Raw genomic sequence first — 5,710 nt, forward strand, 5'->3', positions numbered from 1 at the left:
GCGTATGTGTATGTGTGCGTGTGTAAGCAGTGGAAGTGAGATCATGAATGTTCAACGCTGCAAAGAAAAATCAAACAGCATTTCAACTATGTCTGTGTATGTGTGTGTATGTGTGTGTATGTGTGTGCATGCACAAGGGAAGTACGTGAATGTATGTGAACATTGACAAGTTTATAAATGTGCTTTACCATACATCTCTTCTACTCTAATGATACTCTTGTGTATTTCTCTGTCACAACATATGAATGAGAAAGGAAGGGACGATGAGAAACTTGATAGCAGGATGATGGAAGTTCTATGAGGAAAAAAAATAATCAAACAGCGTTTCAACTCTGCGGGAGTATATATGCGTGTATATAAAAGGGAGTCATGTGAGTGATTGTGAGTGTGCCAATGTGTGTGTGTATGTGTGCGTGCGCGTGCACGTGTGTATGTGTGCGTGTATGTATGTGCAATGGAAATGGTATGATGAACATTCAACACTGAAAAAATATCAAACAGTGTTTCAACTCTGTGTGTGTGTGTTTGTATGTATAAGGGAAGTATGTGAATGTTTGTATCTGTGATTATTATGTACCTTATATTGTACCTTATTTATACATAAATTACAACAATAAGCCCTCATTTTTGACGGCACGTAGCCAGCTATTATCTAATAATACTATACAGTAGTAAGTGCAGATCTATAGTAGCTCATGTCAACGATGATAACGGCTACACTGTTGTCATGACTACAAATGTTGGCAGCAATGATAGAAACTATAGTGGTATTAGTACTAACTGCTGCTACAATGGTAAGTATGAAATAATTGTAGCAGTAATAATGAGGTGTTGGCTGTAGGGGCAGATGTAATAACCGTCTCTACACCTGCCAGAGATGTCTCAGTGTTAATTACTTTAATGTAGCACGGAAATTTCTTACGGAACATAAATGAAAACTAACTACAACAATGCACAAAATCATTTGTGCTATGGTTACTATAAAGCGCATCTCCCAGGAAAGAGCCAGCCTGGGGTCGAAAAGTCATCCACTGGCACAAACTCTACTCTAGATACGAAGCTCGATGGTGACTTAAACGGGAACTGCCCCAACTCAAGCCCTGCAGGTTCATGACCACTGCAACCACAGAAATAAAAATGTAAGAGGATCAAATAGACTCAAGAAGTTGTATACGATTATTATTATTATTATTATTATTATTATTATTATTATTATTATTATTATTATCATTGTTGTTGTTGTTGTTGTTGATTTAACACAGGATCAATCTTATTCCAGGTAGAATTTATGCTGGTAGAGAGTTTCTACCACTATCTGTGAACCTTAGGTATTCACAATCTTTCAATAGTATTACAGGTTCTTAGAACACTCCTGATAATCTTTCCTGTCCCTAAGAGCAAAACGAGTTCCACAAAACTTTCTATTCCCGTCTCCTACAACTATTTGTGAATCGCTTTATTTACAGTTCCCAATGCATCATTTACTACAGGCACATCCTTCAGTTTTCGTATTCAAATTCTTGTACTTTCAAATTTTAAAGGAATATATATATATATATAACGTAAAGTATACTAGCCATCTCAATATGGCTAACCACTAAGGGTGGGTGTTACTGTAGCTTTTAGCTCCAGGATATCATCATCTCCAGCTGGCTTTAGACACACTTTCAGTGCCCTTATGATATTTGCAAAGGGAGGTCATCCCTCTCTCGTAAACCTAAGTAAAACGGACGGACTGCAGTATCGAGGTAATTTGCCTCTTGTCAGCGTACGGTAATCACCGGTTTTCGATAAAGAGAGACCTGTTTGCGAATATCTATTTAATGTTTTTCCCAGTAACCACTGTCACTGGTTTTGAAAAACTCTCTCAAAGCAATAATAAATCTCTGATCGAGATGTAAACAGTAACCGCTCGACAACGTAAAGTATACTAGCCATCTCAATATGGCTAACCACTAAGGGGGGGGGTGTTACTGTAGCTTTTAGCCCCAGGAGATCATCGTCTCCAGCTGGCTTTAGACACTTTACGTTGTCGAGCGGTTACTGTTTACATCTCGCTCAGATATTTATTATTGCTTTATATATATATATATATATATATATATATATCCGTCAGCATGATCTGAAGCTGATCCGTGATGTCGAGCTGCTGACGGAGCTCGACATCAAAAGCTCTGCAGTAGCTCTCAAGATGAACCGCAAGAAAACAAAGTTCATACGGTCAGACAACGTACTATCAGGTCGAATGGTGATCGGCAGTGATGAAATAGAGGAGGTAAGGGAATATGTCTACCTGGGATAGGAAGTGAATATGTGCCGAGATATCGAAAAGGAGATCTCACTGAGAGTAAGGACCGGATGGAAGGCGTTTAATGGCATAAGGGATGTGCTCAAGGGAAGGTTGGACAGGGCCACCCGCGCCAACCTCATTAACAGTGCTGTTCTACCTGCAATGTTATATGGTAGTGAAACATGGGCTACAACAAAGAGAGAAGAACAGAGACTGGTAACGGCTCAAAGAGCCATGGAAAGGTCAAAACTTGGTATCTCGTTGAGAGAGCACATCAGTAGCGAGATCATCAGAAAGAAGTCCGGCGTGAGAGATGTCATCGCAGAGTATAAACGCAGCAAGTACAGATGGGCTGTACATTTCGCCCGGCTCACCGATAATCGGTGGACCCACGTAGTTGACGAGTGGTACCCGCGCGAGCGAAAAAAACCACTCGGAAGACCTCCACGACGGTGGAGTTACGATTTCAGGAGGACGATTGGGAACACGTGGATGAGAAAGGCGCGATCCAGAGAGGAGTGGACAGCGTGTTGTGACCAGCGGTGTCAAATGGACGCCTGACGGACTGGTCGGTCAAGGTGATCAAGGTGATATATATATATATATATATATATATATATCACCTTGATCACCTTGACCGCCTTTCTCATCCACATGATCCCAATCGTCCTCCTGAAATCGTAACTCCACCGTCGTGGAGGTCTTCCGAGTAGTCTTTTCCGCTCGCGCGGGTACCACTCGTCAACTACGTGGGTCCACCGATTATATATATATATATATATATATATATATATATATTGCTTTCCATCCTCTTTCTTTACAATCTTTTGGATCTTTTATTGTTATGCCTGGCCTATTATTTTCTAGCTTTTTATCCGTCTGAATAGGAAAATTCCATAAAACTCGTTGGAACTGATGATCGTACCATATATCTCCAGCTTCAAATCCCCATTCCTGATAACGTTTCCAGTGTGGCACATATTTCTCGAACTTTGTCGTTAGTACTCCGAGTGCCCCTACAATTTTCTGGGATAACAGACACCCTCCTCATAGTCAACCTTCTTGCAATTTCCGCTTTTCTTAATCTGTACTTATAAGTCTTTTCTAGTGCTTTGTCATTTATACGTGCATCGCAAGGTATTGCAATATCTATAATACTGGTTTCTCTTTTCCTTTTGTCTACCACATATTGTTATTGTTCTTCTTGTTCAGGCCTCATACCTAGAGTAGAAAGGATTATTATTGTTACTGTTAAGGTGGCGATCTTGTAGAAGCGTTAGCACACCGGGTGAAGAACTTAGCAGTATTTCGTCTTTCACTACGTTCTGAGTTTAAATTCTTCCGAAGTCGACTTGATCCTTTCGGGGTCGATAAATTAAATACCAGTTAAACATTGGGGTTGATGTAATCGACTATCCCCCGCCCTACCAAATTTCAGGCCTTGTGCCTATAGTAGAAATGATTATTATAATCAGTGTTACTGTTATTTTTGTTTTTGTTAGTTGTAGTAGCAGTTTTAGCAGCCACAGCGGCGCATGAAAAGCAGCATTGTACTTTATACTGTAACCATATTGTACTTGCTTCGGCAGTACATATACCAAAAATGGAACGATACAGTGAAGATTAGCATGGCCCTGCGCAAGGATGACACGCAAATTTGTGAAGCGTTCCATACTTTCTTAAAGGCGCTGCACCAGCATGACCACAGCTCATGAGCTGAAACTAGATGAAATGAAATAAGAAGCATAAAGATTAAGTAATTTATACTTTGAAATTTAGTAATGTTCTTAAAAAATTCACATTGACAGGATTTTCAACTAAGAAAGAATATTATATTTTAAGAATACAACTTTATGTACATTGTAGTAATTTGGAGATGTTTTAACTGTTTTAGAACCCTTAAAGACAAATTAACGCAATAGTAATGTGCCAAATGTTCCCAATGACCATTCATTTCTTTTCCTCTTTCATTCTATTAATTTTGTCATTCGGTATTCTTTTAGAGGACATATGGGAATCCAGTTTAACCATACTACTGATGTGCTAATTGTAAATTAAATCCTTTTTATAGTTTTCTTTAAAATCCTATACAATCGCATTGTCATTTGATATTTTCGCTGTTTCCTGCGGTTCTATTTATAAACCCAGCAGGCATATATGTCATTTTGACATTGCGCCTGTCTTACAGTTCTATATTTAAGAGATGGGGTATTGTGTACATCATTTACATTTGACAGATATTTGTCCTAATCTTGTTTTCTGTTGACTCAACCTTTCGGCTGATACATTCTCCAGCCTTCATCAGGTGTCTTAGGGAAATTTCGAAAATGGGTTCTATACCCTAAGGTATTTTTCGATGTTGTTAATCTTCTTCTTCTTCTTCTTCTTCTTCTTCTTCTTCTTTCTTCTTCTTCTTCTTCTTCTTCTTCTTCTTCTTCTTCTTCTCTTCTTCTTCTTCTTCTCATCCTCCTTCTACTTCTTCTTATTATTATTAATATTTAGGTCACTGACTAACATTAATAATAATAATGATGATAATAATAATAATAATAATAATAATAATAATAATAATAATAATAATAATAATAATAATAATAATAATAATAATAATAATAATAACAATAATATTAACAACAACAGCAACAACAACAACAACAACAACAACAACAACAAAAACATCGAAAAATAACTTAGGAATGAAAACCCAGGTTCGAAATTTCCACCAGACATTTGATGAAGGCTAGAGGGTATATCAGCCGAAACGGCGTGTTAACAACACACAAGATGAGGATAAATATCCGTCAAATGTAAATAATGTATCATAATAGTCTTGTTACAGCTTTTTCACAGACACAGCTTTAGCATGTCCTTATGGTGGACAATTATCGCTGTACTTGTGTTAACACCCACCTCAGAGTCAATAACATTGTACCCAGGATTTCTTTAGATGGAATAAACATCATTTGGAACAAAAACAGGGCAACAGGGCGTGTAACGCACACACACACTTATATGCATACATATACAAATATGTGTGTGTGTGTATATATATATATATATATATATATATATATATATATATATACTAGCTGAAGGTGACCCGCTCTACGCGCGGGTAAGAGTGTGGTTGTTACTTTCTGTTGCTTCCTTTCAGCACGTAAACAGCACCATCCGAACGTGGCCGATTGCAGCGCCGCCTTGACTTGCTTCTGTGCCGGTGGCACGTAAAAAACACCAACCGATCGTTGCCGCAGCGAGACCCCTGGCACCTGTGCAGGCGGCACGAAAAAGCACCCACTACAATCACAGAGTGGTTGGCGTTAGGAAGGTCACCCACTTGTAGAAACACTGCCAGATCAGACTGAAGCCTGGTGCAGCCTCCTGGCTTCCCAGACCCCGGTCACACTGTCCAACCCGTGC

General features: G+C 38.8%; 1 non-coding gene across 1 annotated transcript; it reads left to right on the forward strand.

The window, feature by feature from the left end:
* Nucleotides 1–3,863: 3,863 nt before the first annotated feature.
* LOC115220463 lies at nucleotides 3,864–3,969 on the forward strand. Its single transcript, XR_003882539.1, has one exon. It is a non-coding gene; the product is annotated as a U6 spliceosomal RNA (small nuclear RNA).
* The last annotated feature ends 1,741 nt before the right edge of the window (nucleotides 3,970–5,710 follow it).

This window comes from Octopus sinensis, linkage group LG1 (genome assembly GCF_006345805.1).
Source record: "Octopus sinensis linkage group LG1, ASM634580v1, whole genome shotgun sequence".
NCBI classification, from domain to species: Eukaryota; Metazoa; Mollusca; class Cephalopoda; order Octopoda; family Octopodidae; genus Octopus; species Octopus sinensis.